Here is an 18,612-nt window from a genome sequence, read left to right as displayed (position 1 = left end):
GAGCAGCAGAGGCAAAGTCACACAATTGGACAGGTAGATGGGTGGCCTGGTGTTAGTGAGAGTAGAACCCAGAAAACTTACAGTTCTATAGGGAAGTGTGAAAAACACCCCCCCCATTCAATGCATTCTAGCTGATGTAGCAACACATATGTTTTGATACATGCTTACCCATTTTCTCCCAGTGATGCCAGATCAAAGCACTGTACAGGGCACAGAGCAGTAGGTGTTCTATACACTTCTGAGTCTGAGTCCAGGATGCTTGTCCACCTTCCTTTGATCTCAGAACCTCTTCTTCTACATTTCTGTATTGTTATTGTAAGATCACTGTGACAAAAAGTCCAGTTCTGTTTCTGCTGTTAACATCCAGAGAGACTCCATCACTGACAACAGCTTCTTATCTCAGAGAAATACTTCTTGGGTTTCTTGCAGCCAGGGTTCCAAACACATCCAGATTGTGTGAGTTGCAACATCAAAAATTACTTGTTCATTGGCTGACCTTTACCTTTGCCAAAACCTTCATTCCTTGGACAAGACTCACGTTCAGCCAGCCAGTCTACTGACTGAAGAATGAGTTGGGCACTGTCTGACTTCACATGTGAGTGTGTGTGTGTGTGTGTGTGTGTGTGTGTGTGTGTGTGTGTGTGTGTGTGTGTGTGTGGTTCTGGGACTTGAACTCAGGGCTGGGGAACTTTCTCAGTTTTTTTTTTTCATTCATTTATGATTTGACTCATAGCCCCATGTTTGGCTCTTTAGATGGCCAACTGGAGATAAGAATCTTCTTGGGCTTTTCTGCCCAGGCTAGCTTTGAACCATGAGCCTCAAGTCTCACCTCTTGAATACTTAGGAGTACAGGCATGAACTACCAGCACCCAATTGGCTTGACAAGCAAGGATGAAAACAACAGATGTTCTCCTAAGAGCAGGGCTCAGTCTCTGCCAGGTAGTCTTATGATTCATTCCTTACATGCTTTTGGAGGTCTGAGTCTCACTTGGCTCCAGCCTTCCTGGAGGACTCGGGGACTTTAGCACAGATTATCTACTGCACCACTTGTCTTCCTCACCACAAGTGAATCAAAGGGCCAGACAAGAAAAGCAATGTCAGGAATTGTCTTAGAACTGGAGATGTGGACAAAAGGGCCAAGTTGAGTCAGCATAGAGAGAAATCTCTCCATGGCACATCACTCCCTAATAGGAAAGTTCCCCAATATGAAAGGAAAGTTTCCAAAAAAATATTTTCCTAGTATTGAGCCACGTATTTATATTCAGGTTCAATCTAATTATCTGTTAATTTCTAGTCTCGTTAACAGCTAGAAAGGATAGCAGCGGGCGGGGGGTGGGGGCGGGAGTAGGGAGCTGGTAGGCCCTTCAGGCTCTGTGTCTATGAGCTAGGCTCTTTCTCTTGGAAGGTTACATACTTGCTTTCCATGGACAGTTGACTGGCTCCTTTACTTATCTGTCTCCGTTTATCTGCTGTAATCAACACAGAATACTACTGTGACTGAATAATTGATAAAGCATAGAGATTTGCTCTTACCTTTCTGGAAGCTGAAAAAAATCCAATATCAACTAGCTCTTGTGTAGCAAAAGTCTTCATCATTCCATGGCAAAAGGCTGAAGAACAAAAGACAAGGGAGGCCAGATGCACTTTCACACCACACCCAGTCTTTATAGGATGACAACCACTGAGGAGGAGAGAACCCTCATGACCTTATCCCCCAATTCTCAACACTTTCATTGGGGATTCAACTCCATACATGGAATGTGGGGCACATATTGGAGTCATAGGGAGGGGGGAAAATCAGGAGGTAGAGTTATCAGATTGAAAGTCTTGCCCTAATGGAAACATTCACTTTTCTTTTTTAGTACTAGTCTTGGGGTTTGGACCCCAAGTCTGGGTGTTGTCCCTGAGCTTTTTTGCTCAAGGCTGGTGCTCTATCACTTGAGCCACAGCTCCACTTTTGGCTTTGTTGGTAGTTAATTGCAGATAGCAACCTCAGAGTTCTTCCTGTATGGGTTAACTTTGAACTACAACCCTCAGATTTCAACCTCTTGAGTGATTAGGATTATAGCCACCAGCACCCAGCAGAGACACTCTTGAGGCCTGGGCATCTTTTACATGTCAGACTAATGTGAGATCCTCTGTGGACATGAAGATGGTAGCCATGATTACGTTTAGCTAGTTTTAGATGATCTTTCTCTCATCTCTCTCTGTGTGTCTCTGTCTCTGTCTGTCTCTCTCCAGCTTATTCTTATTTTTTTTTCCAGCGCTGAGGACTGAACTCAGGGCCTTGCACTTGCCAGGAAAATGCTCTTCCACGGAGCTAAATCCCCAACCCAGTATCATCATTTTTTATAATGAATGCAAATGATTTTATTTCTGTATGTTATTTAAATGACTATTTTTAATTGCCTGGTAAAGTAAAAGGTCTTGAGTTAAATGTCAGGCTTGAAAATTAATTAATTAACAGAATTAATTTCAGAAAATACACAGAATGGAAGCAGCTCTCATATATATTTACCTTTCACAAACACCATCTCCCACCTTACATCAGAGCCATCCCTCTGTGTTAAGTGGGTTCAGTGAGTGGCTCACACCACTCGGGTTATTGTCCTGTGGCCAGGAAACCAGGCTGGGCCTTGCTAAGTACTTCTTTACTTGCCAGTCTTTCATGAGTCTCATGTTGGGCTGGGTCTCACTGGAAGCTTTGTAGGAGATGAATCTAATTCCAAGCTACTGTGCTCTGGGGGGAGACTCCATTCATTGTAAGGTATTGGACGGAGGCTCATAGTTACTTGCTGATGTCAATTGGCCTTCTGTGTATAGTAGCTGATTCCATCAAAGCCAGCAGAGAGGGGAAAACCAGTCTACTAGAGGGACAGAAGTTATGAGCCTGTGTCATATCACTGCAAAGGTGACATTCAACCACCTGTGCCATCTCCTACTAATTAGAAGCAGAGCTTCTACCACAGTTAGGGGATGGGTTACCCAAGCCTATAGAGATCTGAAGGGGAAATAATTGGGGAGCATCTCAAGTTTATCTACCGTAGAATGGGGTCATTGGCATCACTAAGACAAGCTTTGATGGAAGTACCAGATATCCACAGCCATCTCATTACAGATGTACTCCTGATACAATCACTACTGCTTATACTTAATAAGTATAAAACCAAAATGCTTTCCACTTTGCTCAAAATATGGAATAGAATTAAGAATGTTAACTAAACCCAGAAGAAATAAACTTAACATTGTTTTCATGTTTGTATACATTTCCGTGGCCAAGAAGTAAGAGAGACCATCAACATTTTTAAATGATAAAGACACTTTCTCTGCCTAAATTCAACTTAAATGAATGGAAATAAAATACAACAATATTAAATTTCTAGCAGCTAAAGGGATTATCTATGTATTTGCAAAAGAATATTTATTTGTATGGATAATACATAGAATCAGATCACTTAAATATGCTCGTGTGTGTATCAGTGTGTGTGTGTGTGTGTGTGTGTGTAGATTAGAAGATAATTGCTTTGCAGAATTCAGTTAATCAAGTTCAGATTTGTGTTACCAAAAGAGAAAAACCCATCAGTGCCATGATATGTTGTTAAGAAACATTCCTGAGATTTTATACCAAATACATTATTCTGTATGCTTCTCTTCCAAATGGCATGCACTATTGTAAAGAAGACTAATTGCTTGTGGGGTTTGTTTTGTTTGTTTTCAGTATAGGATGTGTAATCAATCACCCCAGATACATCAGGCAGATGCTTTCTCCCTGAGCTACACCTTTAACCACTCCAACTTTTCAATCATCTTATACTGTTCAGGATTCACTCAGCCTAGTCTGAGGTTCCAACCAAATCCACACTGAGAGAACAAAGGAGAAACTGGTAGAGAAAGAGAATAGTGGCATACATAACATGTGACTGCCAACATGTGACCATTTTGGCATCGTGTTCCCTTAGTTCCGTGGGCTCCTTCTGAAATGCTTCTTCTTGCTCACATATCCTTCCCTGGGTGCCTGCTCAGCCAATAAAAAGAGCTAGCATGGTGTGTGTGGCAGTTATCAAACAATCAGTGCAAAACCTAAGGAAGGAGGTATGGGAAGACTCTCAGACCATCAAAGCCAATCTCTAAGAGAACCCCACTGGATTCCTTTTTAGGTCCCTCTCTAGTCTGGAAGTTTCTCTACTTTCTCTCATGGCTTTCCTTTCACTTTCAAGTAAACATTCTCTGTTTCCCTTAAATACTTTCCTATCTTAAAAGATAATAATCAAAAGTCTTTAAAGGGTAGAGAAGATGAACCAATCCCTAGACAATACCAATATCATTGAATATTGGTATTTACTCATTCATGGGCATTATGATGAGAGTTTAGCCATTTGTTTTGGAATTGTTTATTATAATCTTGTAGCCTGGATAGAATTATTGTGATACATTTTCTATTGTCATTTGGTTTTTATTAGAAATTGGTAAGCTGATGTCCCCTATTGTTTGCAGTACAGGAGACCCTGTTCAGCTGATTTGGGTTTTAAATAAGAGGAATAATAGCAAATAAAGAAATAGCGAAGCTGAGTGCCCGTGGCTTACACCTAGCTACATAGGGGGCTAAGATCTGAAGATCGTGGTTCAAAGCCATTTCTAGGCAGGAAAGTCTGTGAGACTCTTATCTCCAATTAACCACCAGCAAACTGGAAATGGTGTTGTGGCTTAAAGTGGTAGAATGCTAATCTTGAATGAAAAAGCTTAGGGACAGCACCCAGTCACTGAGTTCAAGCCCCATGGTCAACAACAACAACAAAAACGATATGCACACGGAGACTCAGGCAGATGGACCATGACTTTGAAGCCAATCTGGGCTTTGCAAAAAATGCCTGCCTCAGAAACAAAACAAAAAACAAACAAACATAAAGAAAACTGAAAGCACTGTGTTTTTAATCCTAGAGATTCCAAAATTCTCATTCAATGAAAAGTGAAGTACAAAGGAACTTGGCTGGCAGAATTCCTGGGCCCCTATGGCAGGTGTGGGAAAGGGACTAAGGCTGAGCAAGGAAGCTCTCTTTTCTAGGACAGGGGGCCACTGGCTCTGCCGCTGAGATTGCTGCTTTCAACAGGGCAGCCTGGGTGCTTTCCCAGACATCTGCTGTGGACACATAATACTGTGTGGCAGGTGTGTATGGGTACTATCTGCTGAAGGCCTTCTCTGTGGGTGCCATGTGAGGCAGATCTTTAGGTCTTTTTGGTTGGCCCTTGAAGCTTCCAGGACTTCACACCCTGCATTCTCTTCCTTAATTTCACTTACTGAATTCTGCTTTACTCTTCATTCAGACTTAGTTTTTGATGCAGCTTTAGTTTCTCAGAACAATGAGTCTCATCCTTTGACTCTGCCAACTGGGTGGCAGCCAAACTCCATGAGTACTGTCTGTCATCTCTTAACCTGTCCATCTTCTGGCAGGGCTTGGTAAGGAGTGGCTTACCAGAGAAAGGAAAGGAAGGTAAACCGTGTGCCAAGGAGGATACATGTTGAAGCTTTGTACTGGGTAAACCTGAATGGATGGAGTCCCTGCTGTTCCAGAAAACAAACCTCACAGTTGTCCTAGGGCCCCCAATAGAACTCAGAGTCCTCCATAGCCCCGAGGATACAATCCTTCTCAATAAATCATTGTGCAGTGAAGAATTAGAAAGAACTGTGGGAGAGGCTTAGATTGGAAATGTGGCATTAAGCATTGGGAAATATTACCATTTATACCCAGCTTACATAATTTGCCTTTAAAAGCACCAGTTATTGAATCTGAGCCTAGAAGTGGAAATGGCTCATCAGTTCACCAATTATTCTTCCATTTCACCTTGCTTGTTATCACTCCTTATCTGTAAGATTAGTGCTGGGCAATTTCCCATAGAAAATAAGTTTTATATTCTCCTCCCTCTCCACTCAGCCTCCCAAGAAATTACACATGTGTGTATGTGTGCGTTATTACCTCCTACTCCAATCAATCGAACAATTAGTTCTTTCCAGAAGGTTCCTAATATCTGTGAAGCCTTAGGATGGAACGGATTATTCCTGGATCCCACCTCTTTAAACTTTGAAACTTTACATGTACTACAAGAACTCTTTCCTGACCTTTCCTCCAAAGGAGGCCATGCCTTCTCAGTTATTATCCTGACTTCCATAGACCTCCATTGGGAAAGGATTTAGGTTTTTTAAATTTTATTTTATTTCTGTGGTACAGAGGAATTGAACACAGGATATTATGCATGTTAGACAAGCACTCCACCATAAGCCATATTCTCGACTCCAGTCTATAAAGTTTGGAAGAGTTAGTGTGCATGTGTGTACCGGAACTTGAACTCACACTTAGCTTTTGCATTCAAAGCTAGTGTTCTACCAGTTGAGCTGCACTTCCAGCTTTCTTATTGTTTCATTGGACATGAGAGTCTCTCCAATTTTTCTGCCAAGATTGGCTTAGACTCATGATCCTACCCATCCTCTGATCTCAGCCTCCTGAATCTGTAGGATCATAGATACAGGCCACTGGCACCTGGCAGGTAGCCATTTTTATCTAGCAGGGCATTGGAGAGGATTAGGATTATGGAGCTTTGTATCTATTGCATTACACAGGGGACCTGTTGGGGGCCGAGTGTGGGGTCAGCGTGACCTTGGACTTGCACAACTGAGTACACAAGAAAATAAGCTGTTATCATGATGACTTTGGGCTATGTCATTCGCTTCTTGTTTGACTTGGTTGCTGTTTTGTATGAATGTAAACCCTGGCAGTTTTAAGCAAAGTATTTAAGGTTGGAACTTGAAATAAATGGGGCTACAGTCTTAAGCTCACAGCGTTAGGCTCACCTTAAGCTGCTTTCTTGGGCTGCTGACGTAAGCTGTAGACCTCCTGATCTCATCTTTGTCTTGTCTTCTTCTTTTCCAAGTCCTCACCCCCTAAATCAGGAATCCCCATTTGCTGCCTGCTGGCTCTAGCAAGTGGTGCCCGAACAGGGACCTGAAAACCTGGGATGACAGTAGAGGACCCCACTATGGTGAGTGATGCATCCTAAGAGAGTGAGAGAGCAGGAGAGTGTATAGTCGGGAGTAAAAAATAATGGGACAAGGTAATTAGCCTCAGGCTCTATGTACAGGCCCTTAGAGGAACACTCCAAGCCCCTGGAGCACGGAAAGGGCCAGGGCAACTTGAACGCTTCCTATAGTTTATTGAGGAAGTGTCCCCGTGGTTTCCAGAGGAGGGAACCCTAAATTTAGAAACCTGGCTAAAGGTAGGGAAAAAGCTTGAGCAATTTTATGAAACTGTTCTGTTCCTCTGCCCATGGATTCTTGCAGGATGGGATGAGTCCACCTGGGAGAGGGTAGCCTGGCAGGGTCAGAAAGGGGAGCATACTAGGGGCCCCTGGGAGAATGCTCTGCTGCTGTCTTTCCCATTTTTGGGAAAGACACTCAGGTGAAAAGCAAAGGCCTCTGGAGGTAAGTAAAAGTCGGCTGACTCCCTGTATGTCTGTATTTTTTTTTTCTAGAAAGTGTACTGTAGGCCTAAAACAGAGAGGAAAAGCTGAATGCAGTAAGCTCTCTAAGGCCTGGGTGGTCAAAGGACGCCTTGACCCCCCTTCTGGGCTTCTTGTGGGTAACAGGGCATGCCACTGGCAAGACATGTCTAAATCTAAATAAGCTGTTTGGTGAGAACGTTCATCTGAATTCATGTTTTTGTGTTAAGTGTATCCGATTGAGTCCAATTTTCTTGTTATAAGTCAATGTCTGGTTTTGTTTGAGAGTAGGTAGGTTAGGATGGCCTCCACCAGCCAGCTACCAAGGAACAGAAATCTCTGTAGGGGAGATGCCCCCTGAGTTCAGGGCCCCATGGTCTTTCCATCACTCTGATAGTTTAAGGCATGCCATCAGAAATTTGGGAGTTATTTAAAAGTCTCTGCTTCTTTGTCTTGTTCTTGTTACATGTTTTTCCTTGGGTATTTTTTCTTGTCCAGTTTTGTCTTTGAAATTGATACAGTCCTAAATATGGATCCTTATGGGTTTTGTGTGTGTGTGTGTGTGTGTGTGTGCGCGCGTGTGCGTGTGCGTGCGTGTGTGCACGCACGCGCATCTTTGTTATCTATTTGAATATTTCTGGGAAGTAAAAGTTTTGGCCCCACCTGGGGTAGGTTTTAGGCCTGGTATGGCCCTCCCACTCGGCTGCAGTTGAGGCGAGCCAAGGTCAGACAAGGCAGCTGCAGGCCTAGTCTAGTTTTCTTTTTCCTAACAACCTGGTGAAGTGACAGTCTGGAGACCATTGGTGGCAGGACGCAGACTTCAGTCTTAGTTCCCCTAGGTTTAAGACTCCCACCCAACTTTCATCTGCAAAAAGTACTATGGTAATATGTCCGACATCAGGAACAAGCTCTGGAAAAATAAATTTCAGCTAACTTGCCTTGTTAGAAAGCTTTGTTTTTAAAACTTGGTTGTCACCTGCAAGAGTAAGATTGGCAAAATTCTCTTGACACAAACTTCTAGAAAATGTACGGCTGATATTAATTTTGTGCGCTTTTAAGATCTTTGAGTATAATGTGTGTGTGAATGGGTGTAAGTGAACATGTTCAAGATTAAATTATCAGCATGCTGTGTAAAACAATGGATAAGTTTATACTTGAAACACAAAGGCAATTGGGTAAATCTAAGTCTAAACTTCAAGAAAATGATTAGGTTTGAATGTTTCCAATGTCTCAAAGGATTGCTGCGTTGTTTTAAAGAGGAACTACTTTAAAATCTAGTATTGTAATGCATTGAGCTGTTTGCATTGTAAACATTGTATCCTGTTTAGCCCAGAGGTATTAGGGAATTTAGAATTTATTTCTTTGAGTTAAAGTTTGGAGACAAGTATTAGAGATTTAAATGTCAGAAGCCTGTCTTGTCTTTTAAAACTATTTAGGTAATCAAATGCCAAAAGAAAGGATGGGAAAACTTAGGATAATCCTGTGTGACCATCTTTGGGGGTGAGAGGTGAACTTGGCAAAGGTGCAGCTCTGGGTTCCCATGGTGGAAAAGGCCCTAAGGGCGGGTCCACGCATGGTGAAAGAAGATGAGCTGGCACAAAGGCTGTTCATCTAAATCTGATCAGGTGGACTGAGTGGACCATCTTCGTCCTTTTTCCTTGCAGACTGACACTGAAAATCTGATGGTAAAATGTGGGTGATGTGATTAGTATTTCTTAATACTAAAATGTATTATGTATGCCCCCTAAAATGTATTAAATGGGGAAAGGGTTTTAAAAGGAATGTTTAAAGGTTTATCTCCTTATGATTTGGTTTCATGCTACTTTGCAATTGGATGTATTTCAGAAAAAGAAGGAAACTAAGTCTGGACTTTTGGTGCATTGATGAGGTTTGTAGTTCTTGCATTAAGAAAAAACTTATTTGAGTTTAAACTGTTATTGGAGTTCTAGGCAGTAACCTAAACTGCAGAAAAGAAAAAAAAAATACCTCTTCTTAAAGGAGGCCTGGAGGCAAAAGGGAGTGCTTTGAGCCTTTAAGGCTAATATGTTAAATGTTTAAGCAAATATCAGTAAAAGTTTTAAAGAAAATTAGAAATGGGTTTCTGAACAAAATTTGGGAGTGAAATTGTCCTAAATGTTTGTTTCAAAGAGGAGAAAAAAAGGAAAATTAGGGCTACCAAAATGATTGCTTAATTGTTATTTCAGTTCAGTTTGCTATTGTAAGTTTTTTTATAGCAATTTCTAGCGGATCCATGGAGAAGGACAGCAGATCCTTATTCAAATGTAATTTTGGCCCTTACCAAGTTCCAGGTAAGATCATGCTTAGAGACTATTTCTGTGTTGACCACCTTGTTGCTTTAATTGGAGTAAAGTGGCCTTTTGTAGGACTTATTGATCTGAAAACTGCAGTTCTGAGCCAGCCCAGGCAAAGCAAAGTCCCTGTGAGACTGTGGTCTCTGATCTAGCAGCAGAGTGCTATGCTAGTGAGACAGAGTTGCTTTGGAGCTCAAAATTAATCAGAGCCATGAGGTCATAGAATAGTTTGTAAGCATGCCTTGCTAAAGTCCGTGTTCTATTTACTCCATAACTGGGCAGGAATTTGTCAAGCATCAGTAATAGAGGGTGAGGGGAAGAGGAAAAAAAGCAGAGCAGGGGCAGTGGAATCCAGTTATTCCAAGTGCATTGATTTGTGAGTTCTGAGGCATGGTCAGCTTCTCAGAAATGTACTTCTTTAACCCCTACTTTGCTTTTTCAGGACTCTGTACTTGCAAAGAGAAGAAGTCAGACTTATCAGGTTAGATTGTTCTGGAAGCCATGGCCCTGCAGGGACTGGTGACCTTCAGCGATGTGGTCATGGTGTTCTCTCAGGAAGAATGGAAGTGCCTGGGACAGGCCCAGAAGAACCTGGACAGGAACGTGACTTTGGAGACCGTCAGTCATTTGGTCTCTGTAGGCCTTTCTATTTCTAAGCCTGATGTTATCTCCTATTGGATCAAGGAAAAGAGCCTTGGATGGTTGCAGATGATACAGCAAGACTGTGGGACCCAGACTGGAGCCCAGGTATAAGACATTTCCAGACAAAGATCTTTTGGAAATGGGGTCTCTGGATTGGGAAGCCATAACGACCATGACCTTGGAGGCTGAGGTTTCAAAGGAGGCTGGGAATACATACAAAGTCCCATTAGAGGCATGAGAAGTCAGTAAGTAATGCTACTTCAAGCAAGTGGAACCCACGAATGAAAATGTGCCTGCTTTGAAGCATCCCCCAGCTGCCTCCCTACATCAACCCAGTGGGATCAGCAAGAAAATAATCAAATGCACAGAATGTGGGAAAGTATTTAGCCGGGGCTCCCACCTTACTCAGCACCAGAAAACTCACACTGGTGAAAAGCCCTTTGAGTGCCTGCAGTGTGGGAAAACCTTCAGTCGGGCATCACACCTTGTTCGACATCAGAGGATCCACACAGGTGAGAAACCATATGGCTATTCAGAGTGTGGCAAGGCCTTCAACTGGGGCTCAGAACTCAGTCTTCATCAGAGGCTTCATACTGGTGTCAAACCCTATGGATGCAAAGAATGTGGGAAGAACTTTCGGCAGCATCCCCAACTGGTGCTACATCAGAGAACCCACAGAGATGAGAAGCCCTATGTGTGTAAAGACTGTGGGAAGGCTTTCATCCAGGGCTCCCAGCTGACCGGCCATCAGAGAATCCATACAGGTGCACGCCCCTACCAGTGTAGAGTGTGGGAAACCCTTTCGATAGCACTCACAGCTCGGTGTACACCAGCGAATCCACACCTGGGAAAAGCCATACGAATGTAAGCAGTGCGGGAAGAGCTTTATTCACAGCTCAGAAGTTACTCGCATCAGAGAATCCATTCTGGGGAGAAACTTTATGAATGTCTAGAGTGCGGGAAGGCCTTCCAACAGCTTGGCCAGTGCACTCGACATCAGAGAGTTCATACTGGAGACCAACTAAGACAGGGCCTTCAGCTTGATCTGAAGAAGTTCCCCATGACGGGTAAGGCAGAGTCAGCGATCCACCCAACCTAAGAGGCAGATTCGCTTCTTTTAAAATAAAAACGGGGGAGATGTTGGGGGCCAAGTGTGGGGTCAGAGTGACCTTGGGCCTGCACAACTGAGTACACAAGGAAATAAGCTGTTATCATGATGACTTTGGGCTATGTCAATCGTTTCTTGTTTAACTTATCTGAGACTTGATTGCTATTTTGTATGAATGTAACCCCTGGCACTTTTCTGGTTTTAAGAAAAGTATTTAAATAAATAGGGCTACAGTCTTAAGCTCACAGCCTTAGGCTCGCCTTAGGCCGCATTCTTGGGCTGCTGATGTAAGCTGTACACCTCCCAACCTCATCTTTGTCTTGTCTTCTTCTTTTCCAAGTCCTCATCCCCCTAAATCAGGAATCCCCATTCGCTGCCGGCTGGCTCCAGCAGAAACCCAAACCAACATCCAGTCCAAGAAGTGGTTTCAATTTGGTTCAGATGCTTGGTACAGTGGTTTGGGTCAGGCGTCAAAGCATCATGTTGTCATGAGGATTCTCCATGAAAAGACAGAATCTTATGAAAGGCCTGGTGATGGAGCATCAGTGAGACCCTGCGTTCCAGCCTTGTACTCCAACGACAAGAAGTAAAATCATGTCCCATGTATCTTATCTGGCCTATGTGTACTATTAGTGGACATGGCTCTGCCTTGATCGAGTTTTATTTTCCTTCAAAAAATACAGCTGGGCATCAGAGACTCATACTTGTAATCCTAGCTATACCCAGGAGGCTCAGCTCTGAGAATTGTAGTTCAAAGCCAGCCTGTGCAGGAAAGTCTATGAGACTCTTATCCCCAATTAACCACCCAATTTCAGAAATGGTGCTGCAGCTCAAAGTACTAGAGTGCTTGCCTTGAACACAAATGTTCAGGGACAGTGAGCAGACACTGATTTCAAGTCTGGGGACTGGCAAAAAATAAAAAAATAAAAACAAAGCAAAGGGGCTGGGAGTTTGGCCTGGTGGTTAAAGTGCTTGCCTAGCATGCATGAAGACCCGGGTTCGATTCCTCAGTACCACATACATAGAAAAAAGCCGGAAGTGGTGCTGAGGCTCAAGTGGTAGAGCTCTAGCCTTGAGAAAGTCCAAGGACAGTGCTCAGGCCCTGAACTCAAGCCCAGGACTGGCAAAAAAAAAAAAAAAACAAAGCAAAGAAGTAAATAGAGTGTCCTGTCTGTGTGTCTGTCTGTCTATCTATTCATCTATCCATCCATTTATATATTTCTCTATATATACATGCATACATATACAAACATATATTCTCTCTGTATATGTATACACACACACACACACACACACACACACACACACATGTGGTCAGTGCTTGGAATACATTTTGATGAAAATGAGATTTTTTTTCCCCTCTGCTTAAACTATGATTGGGATGATATTTTAGATTTCAAAATGAGCCCTTTGCCCAGCAACAAAGTTTATTATGTATCATTTAGAAACATGTCTGCACTGTGACTATAGCTTGAAAACATCAAATAACCTCAGGGAACATTTTCCCAATGAATCATTCTCTGCCTGGATAATAAGAGAAATCAATCAAGTGAGCACTGGTTTTTCCCTTAACCATTTGGACAATTCAGATAACAACACACCGTAGCCACATTCTAGTTTTTTCTTTTTCTTCAGACCTAACACTGAATTTGTTATTTGAATTAGTTCTGAGGCAGGAAATGAATATCTGCAAAGATATTTAGACCCAGAATTCATTTTTTAAGTCATTTCCCTTCCTCCCCCCACCCAAGATTCACTGGTCCAAAGATTCAATCCCTCCCTAACTGCAAACCTTCCAAATTCCTTTGCTCAATTGTGGGTAGTGCCTGAATTTTCTCTACAAATACTAAAAGAAGAACTTAATTTGCCTTGAAGTACCTCTCAGACTTCAAGGGCCAAAACAGCCAAGGGCAAAGAATTTATAAACAGATTCTACAAATTTCAGGCTTTCTCCCGAAGCCACACTGAGGGCTGTAGAATTCATGCTTCTCACACCTCACCTGAGCCAACCCAACAGTAGCTGCCATTTCCACTTGTTTTTCCAGAGGTGACCTGGGACTCGTTTTATTTGGTTGAGCCTGAGTCTCCTACACAGCTAGTTTCATGCTTAGAGTTCCCTACACTGTTAACTTTATTTTATCCTTCCTTCCTTCCTTCCTTCCTTCGTTCCTTCCTTCCTTCCTTCCTTCCTTCCTTCCCTCACTCCCTCTCTCCCTCTTTTCTTTCCTTCCTTTCTTCTTTCATTCTCTTCCTCTCTCTCTCTCCTTTATTTTGTGCCCATACATAAAACTCAGTACCTAGGCACCATCCATTAGCTTTTTTATTCAAGGCTGGTGCTCTTACCAGTTGAATCACAGCTGTGCTTTCATCTTTTTGGTGGCAAAAGTGTCACAAACTTTCCTGCCACGGCTGGTTTCATACTGTGATCCTTAGATCTCAGCCTCCTGAATAGCTAAGGTTACAGACATAAGTCCTAAGTACCCAGCTAGTGTTATCTTTCAAGTGGATATGTATTAGTGCACAGAAATCCCAACAGTGGTAAAAACTAAACTGGCGTTCACCTTTACCCTTCAGCAGCCTAAATTGTCTAGGTGGTTTAAAGTGGAGCATACTTTATTTATTTATGTTTTGCCAGTTGTGGGGCCTCAACTCAGGGCCTGGGCACTGTTCTTGAGCTTTCTCAAGGCTAGCACTCTACTACTTGATCCACAGCACCACTTCTGGCCTTTTCTGTGTATATGGTACTGAGAATTGAACCCAGGGCTTGGTGCATGCTAGGAAAGTACTCTATCACTAGGCCATATTCCTGGCCCAGAAGTGAAGCAACTTTTAAGCACAAGCATTCTCTTTTACCAAGCATTTGTGAAAGCATCTCTGTGTCTGACAGAGTCCATGCTTAGGACGATTGATTCATCTTCATGTGCTAAACCAGGATTATTTTGTTACAGCAGCACAACCTGGGTGGGAACACAGAGGAACGTGAAACAGCTAGAACAGACTTCCTGCACGAGGTTTCAGAGGGGCCAAATAAGTGAAAGTCTTCCTAGAAGGATTTTAAAATGGTTACGGTGTATAGGTAAAATAAGAGCAGGTGCATGTATACAGTATTTGATATGTTTTCTCTCCCAACTCAGTAATTAAAAGGCAGTGTGTTTATTTGAAAGTGAAAGGAAAGCCAGGAAAGAAAGAATAGAAGCTCTCCATCAGGAGAGGGTTCAAAGAGGAGTCCAATGTGGTGCTCTTGGAGAACATTGGCTTTTGTTTGCACCACTCTGGCTCTGTTCATGAGTGGAATGGACACCCAGAGAATTGTGGGAAGACTATATTTTTTGAGCAGGAGCCCAGGGTGCTATGGGAACAAAATGATGTAACTGGCCACATACAATATTCGTCACTTTTTAATCTCTACCTACCACATTAACATAAGGACTGAAGGGTTGGCCGAGAGAAAGGTGACCATGCCATATGCTCATCTATAGGTATCTCTGTGTTCGTTAGGGAAAACCAGGCTCTAACATTTCCAGGAACCAGTGTAAATTGGTAATGCTCTTTCTCTGTATCCACAATATGTCATTCTCTCTGGGCAAGGACAATTATTCAGACAGAGAGGGAGAGGAGCAGCCCCTGTTCCCAGAGTTAGGGAGCAGGTCAGTAATTGTCCCCCTACACACACTCAGAATTGAGGCAAGTCTGGATGACTCCTTCAGTGTTAACCCAAGAATGTCCTGGTGTTGCCACCTCACTTGAGAATAAGTCTGCCCATCAGGCTATTGTGGCATGAAGTCTTCTATCTGCCCAGCAAGCAGACCACAGTTGGAGTCATACATTTATTCTGAGTCCCTTGTTACAAGGGGCAGCAGGTTCCATGATGCTGGCTGACCTTTGCCTCAGCATTTTGAGGACTGCCTCAAAGCCAAAGGGCACAGGAGACAAAGCACCATAAAAAGAGGAGAAACTTCCCCAGGGAGAACTTGGTCAGTGCTGTAGCTTCCATTTTGCTCAGGCTGCAGATGAACAAGAGAGGAGAAGGGAAAGGGCCCCTGGACAGCCCCAGGGAAACAGTCTCGAACTGTCTTTCCTGGTGAGTGGGCATGTAATAGGCATGGCAGCTGGTGTCCCATCCCATCAGCAGGGGAGCCTGTCTCGCTAACCAGCTTTGCCTCTGTGTCTGGCTAGCTGTCTTGGCCCCCACCTACCTTGGACCTTTCTGATTGGCTTTTAAGAAAAGTCCTTAGACTGACCCTTGGCAAAAGACATGGAACCTTAAAGTAAATAAGGCAATATTCATGGTGGCCTTTTATCTAGTGTGGATGTTAAGAACCAAGCTCTCTCTCCACCCTCTCAGGACACTCCCTTCCTTTTTATAACCAGTGCCCTCACATAGATATCCTGTGCTGGAACAGAATGTTCTGTGCCAGTAGAGCCCTTCATCTCAGCAGAGTACATAAACAGAAAGACATTCACAGCCCTACCAAAGAATTCCTCCACCCAGCTCCTCCAGGCATCCTGATGGAAGCCTGATAGGCGTCAAGACTACCCGGGCAGAGAATGTTGACCCCTGGTGGTCCTTTCTCTCTTGCCATACTCTCCTCCAGAGGTGAGGGATGGGGGCAGGATCATGCCTCTTCTCCTGTCGTGTTAATAATGAGACACAAGGTTCATGCCTCACCTTATATTGTACAAATGGTTTACAAAATTCCCAAGGAGGGCTCTAAACACATTGATGCTCCAAGAGAGCCTCAGGGCCAGCTGGCACCTGGATCCAACTGGGAGAGATACTGGGGAAGCACATTCTATGTGACTCACTCTAGAAACTTCTGTGCAGTCCTGTGGTTTGCCTTCCAAAGGTACCCACTGTGGAGAAAGAGCAGGTCAGAACTGGGAAGTTTAGGGACAAGAAGCACATGGCTAAATACTTAGGTAGCAGCTGGGCACTCTTAGGACTGGGTTTCCCAAGTAACCAGAGGACAGGAGGAGCAGTTTGCCCCTGTACCTCCATATCCAAACACTTGCCTTCTGAGAATAGCTTGGGTAACCTGGACAAAAAAGAATCGCCTCCGCACACACACCATTTGTGTATCGACTGAGGTTCAACCACTCTTCCTTCTGCCCTTCTTGATGCTGCTTGCCTTTTGGCCCCACATTTTACCTGGAAATGTGATGAACTGTGGTCACCCTCTCTCCCTTTCATCAGGAGACCTGCCACCTGAAGCCATATGCTGAATGGGTGGATTCGCAGCCTCCTGGCCCCCTGCCCCGTCTGCTCTTAGCAGACACAGTATGTGAGTGCCAAGGGTCAGATGTGTTTTCTCCCAGGCCCATTTCTGCCAGATGCTCTTGCCATAACCATTATGCAATACAATAATACATTAACTGATAAAATGGGAATGCGGCGAAGAGTAATTTCTATGAAAATGACTGTCAATGCCTGAGAATGATCCACAATAGCAAATCAATAAAAGAATTACCTGGCTATTGAATTATATATTAAGAACACCGAGAAAGAGAGAGAAATAACAGAACATTCTAGAAGAATCCTATATATGGAATGCTCACAGGCCTTAATGGTACTTTGATTTAGGACTTGTAGCTTCCTAAACTAAAAGTAAATAAATTCTTCTTGTTCTTTAACCACTTATTCCTATTCTGTGGTATCTTGTTACAGCCACTCCAAGAAGCCAACTGAAAGAAGCAGAGAGGCTAAGGAGGGAAAAAAATAGATGAGAAGGGAGATAGGAAATAGGTCAAAGGGCATCAAGAGATTGGCAAATAGATGTGTGCAGTGGGGAGATAGGAAAGAAACACAGATTTGAGTTGAAGAGTAGAAACAAGATTTTTTAAAATGTCCAAAGTTAATAGAGACTAAGAAGTTAGCAGCAGGAATAACAATATTCTTGATCTGGAAAACAACCTACAACCAAAACCAAGTGGAATAGTTCAGACAACAGTAAAGCTAAACTGGACAGATCGTTTAAGTAATTCAGACTGGATTAGAATCACCCCTTCAAGGTTTGAACGTGTGCTACACACCTGTAGCAGCAGAGACTCATAGTTCATATACAGAGTTGTCAATTTGGACATAGCCATAACTTTTCTTAACAAACGGATAGGGCGACTGCATTTGAACCCCAGTCATAGGAAACCAGTGATAATTTACATGGTTCTGAACTGAATTTTTTATCTTTTTTTTTGCTTTGTTTTTGCTTTGGTCACAGCTACTTCAATGAAGAACAGTAATGGCCTTGAATAATCACAGAAACAGATCTAGTTAGAATTCCAAAGGCAGGGGAATCTGCTGAAAAGAGAGAGGAACATTTACACTGAATATTTGGCATGCATCATCAGCTTTACTGTCCCTTTCATTCAACTCAATAAGTTCATATAGAATCTATACTGAACATTTGTTTTGTTTTTCTTTAGGCTTCAGATAAAATCTTATTCCAGGTTTACCAGCTAAGAGAGCCACTTCACCTCAGCAGACTTGGATCCAGACTTTCAGTCACCTCGTAGACTTCATAGGGTTTGCTGTTTTCAGGACCTTGCACTCTTGCTCAGCACTGAATTTTGAATTAATTGGCACTCTATTACTATAGCCATGCCCACTAATTGGCTGTGTGTGTGTGTGTGTGTGTGTGTGTGTGTGTGTGTGTGTGTGTGTGTGTGTACATGCTTCCCCAAGATAATGTCCCCCAATGTTTCTGCCTGGTATCACTTTGAACCGCAGTGTTCAGAGCTCAGCTTCCTAATAGCTAGGATTACAGGTGTGAGCCATCAGTGCCTCTGGCTCTGACCATTTCTTTTTAAAACCAGGCTGACACTAAAAAAGCAAACAGTATTTTTTCCTATGACTTCATGCTCACTTTTTATGTTGAGAAAATACTTCATGTACTCATTACTCAAAATCTTACTGTCTTTATCCAAATAAAATTTCTTTTCCATAAACTGTGTTTTCTAAGTCTATGCTGTAGTAATTGTGCGAAAAGGTACTGAAATTCTACCTTAGAGATTTCATCAGTGCGAATGTATGTATGCATGCGTGTATGCAAGCACATACATGTGCTA

General features: G+C 42.9%; 1 long non-coding RNA gene and 1 pseudogene across 2 annotated transcripts in view; one reads left to right on the top strand and one right to left on the bottom strand.

The window, feature by feature from the left end:
- Positions 1 to 1,548: 1,548 nt before the first annotated feature.
- The window catches only part of LOC150046036 (uncharacterized), a 162,684-nt gene continuing 145,620 nt past the window's right edge, over positions 1,549 to 18,612 (bottom strand). For both annotated transcript variants that reach the window (XR_016532668.1, XR_016532669.1), the window contains one exon: positions 1,549 to 1,610. This is a non-coding gene — a long non-coding RNA (uncharacterized LOC150046036). The remainder of the gene's footprint in view (positions 1,611 to 18,612) is intronic.
- Positions 10,296 to 11,733, top strand: LOC150046040 (uncharacterized; annotated as a pseudogene).

The sequence above is a fragment of the Megascapheus bottae genome, chromosome 26 (genome assembly GCF_031878675.1).
Source record: "Megascapheus bottae isolate mThoBot1 chromosome 26, mThoBot2.hap1, whole genome shotgun sequence".
NCBI lineage: Eukaryota > Metazoa > Chordata > Mammalia > Rodentia > Geomyidae > Megascapheus > Megascapheus bottae.
This window is presented reverse-complemented; position numbering and strand designations above follow the sequence as displayed.